The sequence below is a fragment of the Triturus cristatus genome, unplaced genomic scaffold, assembly GCF_964204655.1.
Source record: "Triturus cristatus unplaced genomic scaffold, aTriCri1.1 SCAFFOLD_168, whole genome shotgun sequence".
Taxonomy (NCBI): domain Eukaryota; kingdom Metazoa; phylum Chordata; class Amphibia; order Caudata; family Salamandridae; genus Triturus; species Triturus cristatus.
Genome location: NW_028187305.1, coordinates 1,021,696 through 1,039,752, shown reverse-complemented (window position 1 = coordinate 1,039,752; position 18,057 = coordinate 1,021,696). Strand labels below are relative to the sequence as shown.

The following is an 18,057-nucleotide window of genomic DNA, read 5'->3' as shown; positions in this document are numbered from 1 at the left end:
AACTTCCATTTTGAAGCGGACAGTGGAAGGGAGCACCCTGACTTCAGGGGGAAGAGAGTTCCAGATCCTCGGCGCCATCCCTCAGAAGGCTCGATTGTAGGTCTTTTTTTTCTTTAATTTTTCTGGTTTGAGTAAAAGGGTGCTGGCACTTCTGGAGGCTCTTGTACCACATGAGAGCTCCGTTTTCTGAGCGAGGTACAACGGGGTCTTGAAGTGGATGGCTTTGTGTTGCAACATGTAGTCTTTTAGAATTTGTGTGCTCTTACCACTCATGCCTTTACAACGAATTTTGTTGTAAAGTTAAGTTATGTATGGTAAAAGCACATACGTTGTAAAAAAATATAGGCGATCCACATCATTGTGAGGGAACAGAGGCTTTTCACTTTCCTCACAACAACGTGCACCGCCCATCATATGACCAGAGGGAAGCAGGAACCACGAGGAGAGAGAGGAACCACGAGGAGAGAGAGGTACCACAAGGAGAGAGAGGAACCACGAGGAGAAAGAGGAACCACGAGGAGAGAGAGGAACCACGAGGAGAAACATGAACCACAAGGAGAAACAGGTAAGGGGGATTGGGCCTGGGCTGGGGGTTACTATTTAAGGGTAAAAGGGGATGTGGTCGTGTTTTAGGGTAGAGACAAGACTGGGGGTCAGGGCATGCAGGAGTAGTGTTTGAAGGTAGGGAGAGGACGGGGGTGGGGTCGTGCAGGGGAAATGTTTTAGGGTTTACGGTAGGGGAAGGATTGGGGTCAGGGAGGGTAATGCAAGGGTACTGTTTTAGGGTTTCTGGTAGGGTCAGGGGTCGTGCAGGGTAGTGTTTTAATGTAGGGAGAGGACTGTGAGTCATGAAAGGGTAGTGCAGGCATAATTTTAAGGGTTTAGGGTAGGGAGAGGACTTGGGGTCGTGCAGGGGTAGTGATTTAGGGTTTAAGGTAGGGAAAAGATTTGGGGGTTGTACAGGGGTAGAGATTTAGGGTTTAGGGTAGGGGAGGGATTGGGGGTCAGGGAGGGTCATGCAAGGGTAGTATTTAAGGGTTTAGGGTAGGGTCAGGGGGTCATTCAGGGTAGTGTTTTAAGGTAGGGAGAGGACTGTGAGTTGGGGAGGGTAGTGCAGGGGTAGTGATTTAGGGTTTATGGTTGGGAAAGGATTGGGGCTCGGGGGGTCATGCAGGGGTACCAATTTTAGGGTAGGGAGAGGAATGGGGGTTAGGGAGGGTCATGCAGGGGCATTGTTTTAGGGTTTAGGGTAGGGTCGGGTCATGCAAGGTAGTGTTTTAGGGTAGGGAGAGGACTGGGGGTCAGGGGAGAGTTGTGCAGGGGTAGGGTTTTAGAGAAGGGAGAGGACTGGGGTTTGGGCATGTCGTGCAGGGGTACTGTTTTAGGATTTAGGGTAGGGAGAGGACTGGGGGTCAGGGGAGGGTTGTGAAGGGTTAATATTTTAGGGTTTAGGGTAGGGTGAGGATTGGGTCTCAGGTTGGTGCAGGGGTAGTGAAGTTAGGGTTTACGGTAGGGAAAGGATTGGGGGTCATGCGTGGGTAGTGATTTAGGGTTTAGGGTAGGGAATGGATTGGGTGTCATGCAGGGGTAGTGATTTAGGTTTTAGGGTAGGGAAAGGATTGGGGTCGGGGAGGGTCGTGCAGGGGTACTGGTTCATGCAGGGTAGTGTTTTAAGGTAGGGAGAGGACTGCAAGTTGGGGTAGAGTCGTGCAGGTGTTGTGATCTAGGGTTTAGGGATGGGAAAGGATTGGGGCTTGGGGGGTCATGCAAGAGTACTGATTTAGCATTTAGGATAGGGCAGGGTAGTGTACTTTACCTTAGATAATTTTACCAAGTGTATGCCTTTACCACACTTGCCTTTGCAATGTACAGGCATGTGTGGTAAAGGCATATGCGTGGTAAAGGCATATGCTTAGTAAAAGAATGTGTTGTAATGGTAGGTCACTAGCATAGTAATTCCCGCGTGGTTTTGGCACTCATGGTATTAGTATGCATAGCACCATCAAACATTCTAATATATTATAAGTGCACATTAAAGCCATACTGAATTTAAGGACTGGAAACTGGTCACTGTGAGTTTCCTAGTATTATAGTGGATATACTGAATGCTGGGATGTTTGTACTCTGGGGTCTCTGCTAGAGGGGACCCCTTTACCAAACCAACCACTGGTGGGTTCCCTGACTGGTAAACTGCATCCTGTTACCACAAGACAGGTTTCTGGACCCCTGGGTTGGGAGTCTTCACTCCCAGGTCCCAGAAACAAAGCCTTTCCTGGTTGGAGGTGTTCACACCTCCGTAGAGTAGGGGGGGATTCAGCACACCTTTTTTTTCTTTCCTAACTTTCTGTATGAGTCTTATTACTCAACCTAAAACATTAGCGTGCTATGCTTGTTTTATGCCTGCCATGCACGTGTTACATGTTAAATAGAGGCCCAGTATTCAGTAACCTGGACACAAGCATGCACAGCCTAAATGATATACTTCAATTACATCGAAAATGAACCAGATTTAACTTGACTGTTCAGATAGTATTTAATCGCATACTATTTTTACTTTTCAGACAATCATCAAAGAACATTAATCATATCATTAATCATTTGATTTTCAAAATCTCAAAATGCATTAAACAATTCAATTGCAAAAGTATAAATGCTTGAGAGTCTTTGCCCAATGCATTTCGGGACGAAAAAGTCCCTTCATCAGGGGCAAGCTGTCGGAAAAACATATATATACATAATGTCAACTTCAAATGCTTATTTGTGGTCAATTGCACAGCAATACTCGTGTTAAATCAGTAAGTCATTCTATTACCCTCTAAGTGAGTCCAGTTCCATATCTAAATAAAAGCCAAACCTCCATAGTCACAATTAAAAGTTCCAAAACTATATTCCTTAGGTATGCCATCACCATACCCCAAGTGCCAAACAACTATTTCAACTGAATGCACACTCACGTGAACGTGTTGCTAAAGCAGCAAAAACATTAAAAAACCACCAAGCCGGTCACATTCTGCCTGTGTGCATGAAATAAGGCGCTGTAGTCATGCTCCAGAACTAAGCAACTAAATGTATATTCGCCTATCATTACCATGTAAAAGAAATCATACCTTTAAGATTCCAAGGCTGTTTTACAAATCTCCTGTCGTATCTGTAACAATGAAAGGACACCAGTTACCAAACTGAAACCCCAATAAGGCGGATCAAATTGCAAAACGTTCTCTCCCGCTATACCTTACCTAATTGACACGATAACAGTCTGCCACAACTCCGCAAGGACAGCTTAACCTTGCACCTTATTTCGGTAGGCAAAATATACGGTTAGAAACGTAATATCGCGAGACTACTCTGGCATACTGAAAAACGAGCACCATCTTAGACGGTAATAGAATGACTTACTGATTTAACACGAGTATTGCTGTGCAATTGACCACAAATAAGCATTTAAAGTTGATATTATGTATATATATGTTTTTCCGACGATGGGACTTTTTCGTCCCGAAATGCATTGGGCGAAGTCTCTCAAGCATTTATACTTTGAAAATTGAATTGTTTAATTAATTTTGAGATTTTGAAAATCAAATGTATAATGATATGAATAATGTTCTTTGATCATTGTCTGAAGAGAAAAAATAGTATGCGATTAAATACTATCTGAACAGTCAAGTTAAATCTGGTTAATTTTCTATGTAATTGAAGTATATCATTTCGGCTGCGCATGCTTGTTTCCAGGTTACTGAATACTGGGCCTCTATTTCATGTGTTCACACCTCCCTCAGGTCAGAAAGAGCCATATGTTGCAGAGAAGCTTCAAAGGCCTTGTCGCCTTTGCAATGCAACCCCCAGCGTCTCCTGCTATCAGGAGGAAGCCCCCTTCCTTTCTTACCCCCTTTATGGTGGGAAGACAGGTGGAAAAAATTCAAACAGCCCAGAAGGTGTTCCCACCTCTGCCAATCGCACCCCTCAGGTGGGGAAGGCAAGTTAAAGCCCACTCTTCAGTGCCCGCCATCTTACAGATGGCAGGCACCCTCCAATCAGTGTTATGGATTGTGCCCCCACGTAGGGTGAGTTCACCTAGGGTAAAGTCACCCTAAGGTCATTAGCCTATTGGCTACTGACCTCAAGACCCCCGAAAAAACACCCCCTGAATGCAGTATTTAGGGGGTAGCCCTGAACCCAGAAAGCGTTTCCTGAAATTCTCATAGGTGTGGTTGAGAAGATGACGCAGAAGAAGAAGAAGATCCACGCAACCCCTGCTTTCGCCTCAGCCCTACCGGCCTGCCTGCACCTTCAAGAAATCCAAGCAGCATTTGGGAGCCAACAGACCTTACCTCTTATGCGAAGCAATGGGCAACTCTGGCTGTAATGGCAAAATTGGGGGGCTCATAAACTCCCAGGTCTTGTGAAATGGAAGGAGGATTTGGATTGGTGCATGTTCTGGGAAAAATCTGTCTATGTTGCCAGGGGGTGTCCCGGGAAATGGAGCAAAGTATGGCGGCCCTGGAACACTTATAAAGGAAATATCTGTACCCCGCCAGTTTCCCCAAATGATGACGAGACTCTTGTAACCCCCTAATGATCATGTATTGCTTACTGTGATTGGATCCTCTGTAACCCAGGTCCGAAAACTGAAAGATGTAGGGTCTCCTGCTCATGTTGAAAAGTGATCTGTAATGTCGATTTGTTTAATAATAAAAAAAAATTATTAAAAAAAAAATCCCAGCAGCATGATGACTCCCAGCCTGATGACCAGTGACCTCCAAAAACATTGCATCTATCTCCAAAAAGAACTCCAAGACCCTGCTATATGAAAGTGCCCCTTTTTGCATGGTTAGCCCCCATGTTATACATGACACATGATGCACTTTGACGTGGTGTGCCCTGGGTCCCTGCCAATCAGGTTCCCAGAGCCTGTGTTCTTTCTCAAAGCTGTACCTTTGTACCCCCATTCGGCATCTCTGCCCACAGGTAGGTCCTTTTAAAAAGGTGCCAAGGATACCAAGGGCACTGTGAGCAGAGGAGGCCTCTAAGGGCTGCAGTACCTATTGTGCCACCCTTAGAGGCCTTGTACCTTAACACACACACACTGCCATTACAGGCTGTTTTTTTTGGATGAAGAGAAAAGTGAAGAATCAACATGGCGCAAATCCCTGTGTGCCATGCCTGCAGTCCACTGCCTAGGGCCTAGGTAAGTCACCCCTCTAGCAGGGTGCCCTCTAGTAGGGTACCCTAGCCCCCAGTTGAGGATATAGTGGCATGAGCCCTGTGTCCCCAATGTGTTTAAGTCCATTCTTAGACATTGTAAGTGCAGTAAAGCCATAAAGAATAAATGGTCAGGGAGTTGGTCACTACAAATCCCACAGCTCCATAATGGTCTTAGTAAAAACTGGGACGTTTGGTAGCAGACTTCGCAGCACATTAAACACACACTGATGCAAGGTCAGGATTTAAGGTACAATGCACTCAGACGACATCTTAGAAATGGCCTCTGTTAAACAACCAGACCTGGTGCAGTTGCCACCACCAGACAGGTTTCTGGACCCCTGGGTAAAAAGTCTCCGCTCTCTGGGTCCAGAAACAAAGATGATCTTGGGAAGATGTGTCATGCCTCCTCCCCCAGGATAGGCTGGGTCCAGGAAAAGGGAAGCTTCAAAGGCCTGCTGCTTTTGGATGCTATCCCTGCCTTTTGGTGCCCCCTGCAACTGTCTCCCACCGGTTCTGACCCCCACTTCAGGCGGGAAAACCAGCAAGAAAATCAGGTGAACTCACCTCAAGGAAATACCCAATCAGGCACAACCTACAAACCCCTTTATCACCCTTAAATGTAGTTTGTAGAGGCCTCCCTGAACATTGCCTTCTCAGATTGGAGGAAGACAGAAGAAAAAGGACCAAGAGCCATGCTGACACTGGAAGAAAAGGACACCTGATGCTTTCTTCAGCAGCCAACTGCCCCCCAGAGCCTGGAGGACCTGCCCTGCACTCACCTTACAGACTCTGTCTCCCGTGAGCACCGCATTTGCTCAACAAAGACACCAAAATCAGAATCCGGACACAGGCGGCTATGCAATTGTGCATCACTTTACACCTGATGCCCCCAGACCAAGTTAGAGTGGCCCAACAACGCAAGAAGGTCTCCCCAGCTATCCTGACCTGGGATCTGGTGATCCCGACCTCCTTCAAGCTTCACGACAATGCCTGCAGCCTCAACTTGAAGGGTGCCCCCGACTGTGACCAGAGTTGGCGAGAAGGTACAACGCCAAAAGACACCTCTTCACCCGCTGCCCCATGGCCTTCCTTGGGTGGCCCAACTGATGGTGTCCAGGCATCCTCCGAGACTGAAACTTACCTCTCCAACCAGTGGCTACCTCCAGGAAGTCTCCCTGCCCGAGCCTACATCATCTTTTCCAAACCGAGGATTTCTATTGGAATCCACCGGGCTTCTGATGTCTACTTGACACACTGCACCCGACTGCCCCAGTGCTGGTTGTGGTGCAATTTGAGTGCCTATATGAACCTTGGGGATCTTGGTTCTATCCCCCAAAAGTTAATCTTGCAAGTCGTTTACTTACCTGCAAACCGATAACCTTCCTTTTCCCATTAGTAACCAATGTTATGAGTTTTTGCTCCTACAAATGTTTTAAGTGTTGAACTGAGGTTTTGTATGGTGAACATCAATTGTGTCGTGCACTAAGAAAAGTATTACTTACCTTGTATTGCGCGACCTATGGTGTGGTATCTAGATACACCACCCAAGCAGTACTGTAACTAAAAATTAATCTGTAAGCAATCAAAAATGTTTACAAAGTACTTTGAACCATTTATAAAGCTATTACAAACCTGTAAGAACTCCAATTTTCACTGCATTTGCATTCTTGTGTACAGCCTTGCGCTTCAAAGTATATTTTACCTACCTGTGCCATGTCCTGCTTGGTTCTAGAGAATAAAACTGAAGTATACCTTTTTATCCTTACCTAATTGGTCTGGATTCACTCTCTGAGTGTGTGGCATCAGTCTTGAGTGAGTGGATATAAAAAAGGCTTAACACCCCCTCTGGATAAGTCTAACTGCTCGCCCACACTACCACAAAAAGAGATGTTGGTACTTACCTAATTTAGCCTCTGCTAAACCTCAGGGGATCCACTGGACTCTGTGCACACTATGCCATAATTTGGTATAATATATACAAAGCCATCTTGCTACACCTGCCGAACTGCAAATACTCACCTGTCCAGAAGAGGTTCTCCAGCGGTCCTGAGCCTGAATCCATTGAAGGGGACACACCTTCCAGTCTTTGTGATGACACCTGATGCCCCTGCACCAACACCCCCCTTGACCGCGACCTGCCCGGTGAGGAGAAACCAGATTTCCAAAGACACCCCTACATCCTCCGGTCCTGCTTCTTGGTGACTAGAACCAATGAAGTTGCAACCTGGCCTGGCATCCCAACTTACCTGCCCAGCTGTTGGTTCCTCCCAGGAGACTTCCTGGGCCAAGCCTGCAGCCGAATTGCAAAGACGACAACCTCTATAGGAAAGCATTAGGCTGCCGACACCTCCTGAGTACCCTGCATCCAGCCGTCCATGCACCGCCGGTGGTGTGAACTTGGTGCTAACCTGGGACCCCCTTTGCCCTGACTTTAAACCTAGGAGCTTGGCTCCCTAGACCGATTGCCTGCCCGTGCCCCATTAGCTACCATTGGCGTCCTGCACTCTGCACCCGGCTGCCCAGGTGCTGCTGGTGGTTCACCTTGAATGCCAACTTGTACCTTGGGATACCTTGGGTTTTATCCCACAAAACTCTATCCCTAAAACCGTTTACTTACCTGTAAACTTAACACTTTGGGGCATATTTACAAGCCCCTAACACCACAGGAACGTCACTTTTTGTGATGTTCCTGTGGCGATATGAGCTTTGCCTTATTTACAAGGCAGTGTTAAGCCACTTAATGTGGCTTTACGCTGCTTTGCAAATAAGGCACCCTTTCACGCTATAGTTAGCGTGAAAGAGGTGGGCAATGAGTTTTGCAGTGGGCGTTCCGTCGCAGCACCCATTAGTTTTGACTCTGCCCCCTATTTACAAGGGTGGCATAAATATGGGGCAGTGCCAAAATAAGACCAGGGAAAACTTAGTCAAACAGGCGCAACGAGGAGAAATTCTTTATTTCCCCTCATTTTTGCTGATTATATGTGTACTGCATTGTGCAGCACAAGCAGAAACAGCAAAAACGACAGGAATGATTGTTTATGTGCAGGAAGGTGTCCCTTCCTGCACATAAACAATCATTAAAAAAATTACAATTTGAAACTTCTATATGTGCTGCACAAAGCAGCACACATAGAAGTTACAAATCACCATGTTTATTTGCAAGAAGGGGCACCTTCCTGCACATAAACAATCATTCCTCCCAACACAGGCACCCTCGCACTGTAGTATGGTGCAGCACAGGGGGAAACGCAGGGCTGCACCAAATTGTTGTAAATACAGTGCAGCCCTGAGTTTCAGAAATGGCGAAGCATGGCGTTAAGGCATGAATGCTAATGCTGCTCTCCGTCACTTCCTTGTAAATATGTCCTATCATGTGTTGCTCAGTCTGTCACATGCTAAACTAGAAAGGTAATTACAAAGTCATTTCATGTGTTTTACAATGGGCTACAAACCCCTTTCTCAATTACAAAACAAATCTAAATGTTCCTACAAAACCAGTGCTCACTGTCTTTTGAAAAGTAACTCTGTATGGAAAGTATCACTTACCTGCTACTAAGCATATCTGGTTCTAGAAATAAGACATCACAATAAATAACAGCTTGTAATACAAACAACAAAAAGATTCAGTCTTTCAGTGTGTGACATCATTTTTTTGCTGAGTGTGTGCAATAAATGCTTAACACTACTCTCGGATAAGCCTGACTGCTCAACCACACTACCGCAAAAGAGAGTAAGGTATTATCTACCTTAGCCTCTGCTATACCTTTGGGGATCCACTGGACTCTGTGCACACTATACCTTACTTTGGTTTAGTATATAGAGAGCCAGCTTCCTATAGCAGTTGTCTCTTGAACTAGCAGACCCTGCAACAGGCTCACAGCTCTGCCCTTTGACCCCAGACCTCATATTCTGTAGTTGAAATGTCAGTTATTTCTAGCACAAGGTGGCTTCTGCAGGAAATTCTAAAAATCGTATATATTTCCCTTTTACTCCACCAGTGACAACAGGTGCTAATAGCTGATTTCAACATCCAGGCACATATCTTCATTTTTGCAGATTAGAGGCAGTTTGAGGACTCCAGGGTGGTAGAAAAGCTGCATTAACCCTCTGTGACCCAAGGCTAAGGACATCCTGAACACTGCACCTCCGGATGAAGCATATTCTGCTTTTCGCTGTGGTCTCAATGCTTCTTCAATGCACCGATGGAGCTGCTTCTGAGCACACAAACATGTGTATCCTGAGAGCCAGCAAACATTCAATGATGTACAAGGCTGGAGACCTCATGATTGGAGGGGTCATACAGCGTCATTTGCACAATCACATCTTTGAAAAAGATTTCAGTGAGCTGAGAAGTCCGTGGAGATGTTACTGGTGAGTGCTTTCTAATCAACCCCCTTATTAAAACTGCTCTGTTTATGATATTTGTTACTGAATAATCATATTTTTATCCTCGCACTGTCATGTCACATGGAATAGCAGCAAAGATGGAGGCACATTGATGAGCCCCCGGAGTCGCATGAGCGTCACTCTTTGTGACAATCCATCGGAGCAGACCTTGAACTCATATCCATGAGGCCACGCGAAGCCACTCTGCATGGCTTTGAAATACCTCATAGATAAGGTGTAAGGCAAGGCAGCGCAAATCACTGCATTGCCTTACTCTGCGCATGCATGGGAGGCGTTCCATGGGTGTTGTGGTGGGTGTTCCCTCGCAACACCCATCGGGTCTCATTTACAAGAACTGGTGCATTGGCAGCGATGTGTCTGATTTCTTGCGTCTGCCACAAATGCCCTTATAATGCCATGGATGCGTTATTTAAAATACAGAGCTGCATGGCACAATAATTCACGGATGCTTCAGAAATCCTGAAGCATTTGTAGGCGCATAAGTGGTGCATCGCTGGAGTTGGTCATAAGACGGACGCAACGCCAGCAATGCCTCTGAAAACAGAGGCGAGTCCCATGTTAAAGCCCCTGAGTCAATCCCTATGCCTGGTTTGAGAAGGTGCATGGAGTTTGATGCAGTCAAGTCTTTGAGTGACGCAGTGAAGTTTTACATTTAACTGTGTAACTTGTAACTAGATGTTTTCGGTGCAGGTACGATGTGATGTGGGGCTCTACAAAATGACACACTAGGCCCCATGCATCAGGTTGTAAATATGGGGCAGTGTGGAGCACTGATTGCGCTTTTGCTGCATCGGTGGCGCAAGGGGTTTGTAAATGAGCCCCATGGTTTTTAACACTTCCACAGATTCACCAGAAACCTGGGGAAGCATCAAAACCTTACGACTCCTGAGTTGAGGCGTAGCGAGGAGAAATAACTTTATTTCTTCTCATTTATTCCTCTTTCCTTGAATGCTGCATTCTGCAGCACACATCAACAGAGGATTGTTTTTGTGTGGGAATGTGACCCTTCCTGCACAAAACAAATCCTACTCACAATGCAGGCACCACGGCATCAGAGCAGGGAGAAAGGACTGGAATGCACTTTATTAGTTAAATACAGTGCATTCTTGCCCTTTCCCTCTGGTGACTTGCTGCACTGCCCTACATCAAATCCTCATAATTGAGGCCCATGGTTTATTGTGGGCAGCCCTGCCATGGATTCTAGAATTCCAGTATTTGTAATGAAGTGTTTTGTGGCCCTCCTTGGTGTTGGGCAGTGGTGCTGGTGCTCAGGAAAGGACTGCAACAGAAAATCAAATAAAAGTGGCTGCCATTATCGAATGGAGTTGAAAACTTATGTGTGAATCAGGACAGTTTTTTACTTATAAAGACACACTACCTTGGTGTTTTGCAGAGAAAGAGAAACTGCATGTATTTGTGCTCACCGCAGACAATGTTTGTGGTGATAGCAGAGGAAATAACAGTGAAAACCGGTCCACCAGAGCACAAAACAGGCCCACAACCACCCAAATCCAGCCACACACTGACCTGTCAGACCGCCCCTTCTTGCACTGCCAGGTTGCCCTACTGGGCAGTAAGGTCCTCCTGGTGCCAGTCTATGTGTTTGTGCTGGTGCCAGTCCAGGTGTTGGTGCAGGTTGAGGTATTGGTGCTGGTGGAGGTGTTAGTGATGGTGCCGGTCCAGGTGTTGGTGCACGTGTTGGTGCAGATGTTAGTGCTGTGTTGGTGCTTGTGCCGGCTGGGCAAGGTGTTAGTGTTGGTGCTGATGCATGTGTTGGTGCTGGTTGTAGTGTGGATGCTGGGCTGGTGCTGGTCCTGGTGCAGGTCCTGGTTTTGGTGCGTTTGTTTGTGCTGGTACTAGTTTTAGTGTGGATGCTGAATTGGTGCTTGTGTTGGTGCTGGTGCTGGTCCAGGTGTTGGTGCCAGTCCAGGTGTTGGTGCCAGTGCAGGGGTTGATGCAGGTGCTGGTGCCAGCCCAGGTATTGATGTAGATGTTGGTGTGGGTGCCGGTCCATGTGTTGGTGCTGACGCCGGTCCAGGTGCTGGTGTTGGTGCAGGTGTTAGCGCTAGTGCTGGTCTGGATGTTGCTGCAGGTACCAGTTTTAGTGTGGATGCTGTGGTTGGCACCGCTGCCAGACATGGGCCACACCAGTACTATACACAGAGGCAGTGTTAAGGGTCCATTGTCACTGAGTCTACATAAGTGAGGGAGTGGTAGAGGGACACATTCTTACTGTGTGTCCAGGGGACTGGCATATCTCCTTGTCTGTGATGGAGGTGGTGATTTGCACTTATTGATCTCAAGCCTGGTGTTCTTGTAGATCTGTGGAGCTGTTCTCCTGGGATGCTTCATGCTTCTGCCAGGCCGGGAAGTATACTGGCTGTTGCAGTCTTGTAGATGATGCAGGGGCCCTTGAAGGTGGTGCAGGCTAGAAGCAGACAGTGCAGGTCCAGCAGGAAGACCTTGCCCTGCTAGGTCGCTCCCCAGCCACTGCGCTGCCCCCTGGTTCGCCCGCTACCTGCTCCTGACTCCCACTCCCTGCTCGCCCGATCGCCGATTCCCGCCGATTCCCGACGTTTTTTTCCCCGCCCCCCTCCCCTCGCTGCCTGGTTCCTGCCGCTGCTCCCCTGCGGCCCCACCCCCAGAGCATCCCATTCGCCACCCCGCTCCCGCCTCCCAGCTGCCCCTCCCTCCCTCAGCCCCTCTTATGGAGGCCGCACAGCGGTGAGGAGCGCGTACCTTGCCCTGCTAGGTCGCTCCCCAGCCACTGCGCTGCCCCCCTGAGTGCCGCTCTGGTTCGCCCGCTACCTACTCCTGACTCCCACTCCCTGCTCGCCCGATCGCCGATTCCCGCCGATTCCTGCTGTTTTTTTCCCCGCCCCCCTCCCCTCGCTGCCTGGTTCCCGCTGCTGCTCCCCTGCGGCCCCGCCACCAGAGCATCCCATTTGCCACCCCGCTCCCGCCTCCCGCCTCCCAGCTGCCCCTCTCTCCCTCAGCCCCTCTTATGGAGCCCGCGCAGCGGCCGCGCGCACCGGACGCGCCACCGGTGTGCCGAAGGCGCGCCAAAGGCAAGCCCGTCTGCGCCTGTCCGCGCCTGGACCACGCCCAGCGCTAGAACCCCTGGACCCCACGCTCGCCACGACGCCAGACTCAGATACGACGCCGACTCCCTCCACGCACTCAACACCGGCCGACACAACACCTGCTTCCAGGCCACCCCGAAATGGACCCACGGACCCTTCTCCTGCCGCACCTGCAGCTTCACCTGCGACAGACCCACCAAACCTCCAAGAACTGGACCCAACCACCTCCGCTGCATCCTACTCAACACCCGCTCCGCAAGCAAACACGCCGTCGAGCTCTGGGACCTGCTCGACACCTTCGCCCCAGACGTGGCCTTCCTCACCGAGACCTGGTGGAACGACTCCTCGGCACCCGACATCGCCATAGCCATCCCAGACGGCTACAAGATCACCCACAGGGACCGCGCCAATGGAATCGGAGGAGGAATAGCCATCGTCTACAAGTCCACCATCAAGGTCACCACCCACGCAGATGACACCCTCAACACCGCCGAACACCTGCACTTCCCGATCCACACCGACCCCAACACCACCCTCAGAGGAACCCTCATCTACAGACTCCCCGGACCACGAGCACAGTTCAGTGACTCCATCGCCGACCTCACCAGCACCCACGCACTCGCCTCCACGGACTACATCCTCCTCGGGGACCTGAATTTCCACCTCAAGAACAACAACAACGCCAACTCCGCCACTCTGAACGAAAACCTCGCCAACCTCGGCCTCAGACAACTCGTCACCGCACCCATCCACGCCGCAGGCCACACGCTGGACGCCGTCTTCTCCACAAGCACCCACGTCGCCTTCGACTACACCTCCGAACCCCACTGGGCCGACCACCGCTGCATCCACTTCACCTTCAAAAAACCAACCACGCACCATTGCACCCAACAGCTGCCCTGCCGCTGCTGGAACAAAGTCACCGAAGACCAACTGACCACCACCCTCGCCCAGAACCCACCTATCAACCCCACCTGCCCTGACGCCGCAGCCCGCAACCTCAGACAGTGGATCGACGACTGCGCCGACACCCTTGCCCCACTCAAGAGACCATCCAACAGTCACGCCAGCAGGAGAGTCACCTGGTTCACCGACGAGCTCCTGACCTCCAAACGCGCCTGCCGGAAGCTGGAGAAGAAATGGTTCCACAAACGAACGCCAGAAAATCACGCAGCCCACAAGGACGCCACCCGCAGACATCACCACCTCATCAGACTTGCCAAGAGATCCTCCTTCAAAGACCGCCTGGATAACAACGCACACGACAGCAAAGAGCTCTTCCGCATCGTGAAAGAACTCTCCAATCCCGACGCCAGCACCAACGACATCCCGCCCTCACAAGAACTGTGCGACTCACTGGCCATCTTCTTCCACCGCAAGATCGCTGACATTCACGACAGCTTCAACTCCACGACCGCACCAACGATGCACGACTCCTCCCGCCCCGCGATCACAGCGCCAACCGCCTGACCTCCTGGGCCAACACCAACGACGACGAGACACGCAAGATCATGAACTCCATCCACTCAGGATCTCCGTCAGACCCATGCCCACACCACGTATTCAACAAAGCAGACACGGCCATCGCACCCCAACTACGGAAGGTCATCAACATCTCCTTCGAAAAAGCGACAGTTCTGGAAAGCTGGAAGCACGCTGAAATCAACGCCCTCCTCAAAAAGCCCAAGGCGGACCCCACGGACCTCAAGAACTTCCAACCCATCTCCCTGCTCCCGTTCCCGGCAAAGGTCATTGAGTCAACATTCAACTGACCCGCCACCTCGAAGACAACAACATCCTGGACCCATCCCAATCCGGATTCAGACGTAACCGCAGCACCGAGACAGCCCTCATCGCCGCCACAGACGACATCAGACGCCAACTGGACAACGGCGAAACATCAGCCCTCATCCTCCTGGACCTGTCAGCCGCATTCGACACAGTCTGCCACCGCACCCTACAGACACGCCTCCAAGAAGCCGGAATCCAAGAGAAGGCCCTTGACTGGACCACGTCCTTCCTCTCTGGCAGAACACAGAGCTTCCGCCTCCCACCTTTCCGGTCAGAAGCCACCGACATCATCTGCGGCGTCCCCCAGGGCTCATCCCTCAGCCCGGCGCTGTTCAACATCTACATGGCCCCCCTCGCACAAGTGGCCCGCCACCTCAACCTCAACATCATCTCCTACGCCGACGACACCCAGCTCATCCTCTCCCTCACCAAGGACCCTCACACCGCCAAAACCAACATTCACGAGGGCATGAAGGCCATCGCCGACTGGATGAGGAGCAGCCGTCTAAGACTGAACTCGGACAAGACGGAGGTCCTCATCCTCGGACCCACCCCCTCAGCCTGGGACGACTCCTGGTGGCCGACCGCCCTGGGGACAGCACCGATACCAGCCGACCACGCACTCAACCTAGGATTCATCCTCGACTCCTCCCTCTCCATGTCCAAGCAAGTCAATGCCGTCTCCTCCTCCTGCTACAACACTCTACGCATGCTACGCCGGATCTCCAAATGGATCCCGACCGAAACAAGAAGAACAGTGACACAGGCCCTCATCAGCAGCAGACTGGACTACGGCAATGCACTCTACGCAGGAATCCCAGCCAAACACAAATGGCGGCTACAACGCATCCAAAACGCCTCCGCCCGACTGACCGTCAACACCCCCCGCCGCAGCCACATCACCCCCGTCCTGAGAGACCTGCACTGGCTCCCCATCGACAAGAGGATCACCTTCAAGCTCCTCACCCACGCACACAAAGCACTCCACAACGCCGGACCAGCCTACCTGAACAGCAGACTCAGCTTCTACACCCCCACCCGCCAGCTCCGCTCCGCCAACCTCGCCCTCGCAGATGTCCCCCTCATCCAACGCACGACCGCCGGCAGCAGATTCTTCTCTTACCTCACCGCCAAAACCTGGAACACCCTCACAACCCACCTACGACAGACCCAAGACCTACTCGCCTTCAGAAGACTCCTCAAGACCTGGCTCTTCGAGCAGTAGCGGCACCCCCCCCCCCCCACCCCTCAGCACCTTGGGACCCTCACGGGTAAGTCCCGCGCTTTACAAGTACATTGATTGATTGATTGATTGATTGATTGATTGATTGATTGATTGATTGAAGGCAGCAATGGCGGGGCCTTGCTACCATTGGTGCAGCAGGTGCAGTGACACTGGAGCCCAGATGCCTGAGGGGCCCACTGAACCATGGTTACTGCTGTATTCAACACTTCAAAGAGCAGCTGGATTTCCTTCCTTGCACAAGGGCACTTAACACAACCACTACACCACTGCAGTAATGACATGTTATTGTATAAATCATTTTATACTGAAGGTGGCAGCTTGGAGAACGCTTTCCAGGGAGAAGTGGTTGAGTCAGAGGAACCTGCTGAGCAGGAAGTCACCACCTCCTAACAAGGAAATGAGCAGAGTTTGGGAAGTTGTTGTAAAGTCCAGAGCAGCAAGGGTGGCCTTTATTTTTTATAGAAGGTGAAGCTGGGACCATGATGTGTGAGATTTCATGGTCAGGTGTGCTTTTTCTCAGGGTCCTTCATATATTGTAAGTCTTTAGTTATTAAATGCTACCAATCAGTGCTGGCCCACAACATTTTGAGCAGGTGCAGCGCCAGGGTCGAACTGGCACGCAAATGTGGGAAACCTTTATAGGTTGTAGCGCTACAAGTAGCATGTTCAATGGAAATGGGAAAAAAACAACTCAAATGTCAGCAATTTAACAGTTAATCATTTACTATACTTTCCACAATTAGATATCCATATAACATTCAAGTCTCATCCAAAAAACATCAATGCATTGATTCTTCTTCACAGACCTGCACAAGGTTTGTTCCACAAACACCATAACTAGGACCTCTCATCACTCCTGCTGCATCGATTCATCTTCACAGACCTGCACTTCTCCACGGACACCATAACTAGGACCTCTCATCACTCCTGCTGCATCGATTCATCTTCACAGACCTGCACTTCTCCACGGACACCATAACTAGGACCTCTCATCACTCCTGCTGCATCGATTCATCTTCACAGACCTGCACTTCTCCACGGACACCATAACCAGGGCCTCTCATCACTCCTGCTGCATCGATTCATCTTCACAGACCTGCACTTCTCCACGGACACCATAACTAGGACCTCTCATCACTCCTGCTGTATCGATTCATCTTCACAGACCTGCACTTCTCCACGGACACCATAACTAGGACCTCTCATCACTCCTGCTGCATCGATTCATCTTCACAGACCTGCACTTCTCCACGGACACCATAACTAGGACCTCTCATAACTCCTGCTGCATCGATTCATCTTCACAGACCTGCACTTCTCCACGGACACCATAACTAGGACCTCTCATCACTCCTGCTGCATCGATTCATCTTCACAGACCTGCACTTCTCCACGGACACCATAACTAGGACCTCTCATCACTCCTGCTGTATCGATTCATCTTCACAGACCTGCACTTCTCCACGGACACCATAACCAGGGCCTCTCATCACTCCTGCTGCATCGATTTATGTTCACAGACCTGCACTTCTCCACGGACACCATAACCAGGGCCTCTCATCACTCCTGCTGCATCGATTCATGTTCACAGACCTACACTTCTCCACGGACACCATAACTAGGACCTCTCATCACTCCTGCTGTATCGATTCATCTTCACAGACCTGCACTTCTCCACGGACACCATAACTAGGACCTCTCATAACTCCTGCTGTATCGATTCATCTTCACAGACCTACACTTCTCCACGGACACCATAACTAGGACCTCTCATCACTCCTGCTGTATCGATTCATCTTCACAGACCTGCACTTCTCCACGGACACCATAACTAGGACCTCTCATCACTCCTGCTGTATCGATTCATCTTCACAGACCTGCACTTCTCCACGGACACCATAACTAGGACCGCTCATCACTCCTGCTGCATCGATTCATCTTCACATACCTGCACTTCTCCACGGACACCATAACCAGGGCCTCTCATCACTCCTGCTGCATCGATTCATCTTCACAGACCTGCACTTCTCCACGGACACCATAACTAGGACCTCTCATCACTCCTGCTGCATCGATTCATGTTCACAGACCCGCGCAACTGACAGAGGACTGACAGAGGACTACAGGTATTGGCGCGGCCCTGATGCCGAGAAGCTGAAACTGAAGCTCTATCCCACCGCTTTTCACCGGTAAAGAAGGCAGTGGCGGGGGGCGGGCACAGGCCCACAGGCGAGTGAACAAGCATTGTCAAAGGGCAGCGGGAGAGCGGGACAGTGGTCTGCGGCGAGTTACGGGAGAGAAGCGGGAGAGAAGCGGAGGCAATCAGCA

General features: G+C 50.1%; 1 protein-coding gene across 21 annotated transcripts in view; it reads right to left on the bottom strand.

Moving 5' to 3' along the window:
• The window catches only part of LOC146771979 (uncharacterized), a 149,921-nt gene that overhangs the window by 74,520 nt on the left and 57,344 nt on the right, over positions 1 to 18,057 (bottom strand). For 4 of the 21 annotated variants that reach the window (XR_014975134.1, XR_014975139.1, XR_014975133.1 and 1 more), the window contains one exon: positions 3,108 to 3,148. The exons of the other annotated variants lie outside the window; for them this stretch is intronic. The gene's annotated coding sequence lies outside the window, so the exon portion shown is untranslated. The remainder of the gene's footprint in view (positions 1 to 3,107; positions 3,149 to 18,057) is intronic. 21 annotated transcript variants of the gene reach the window in all.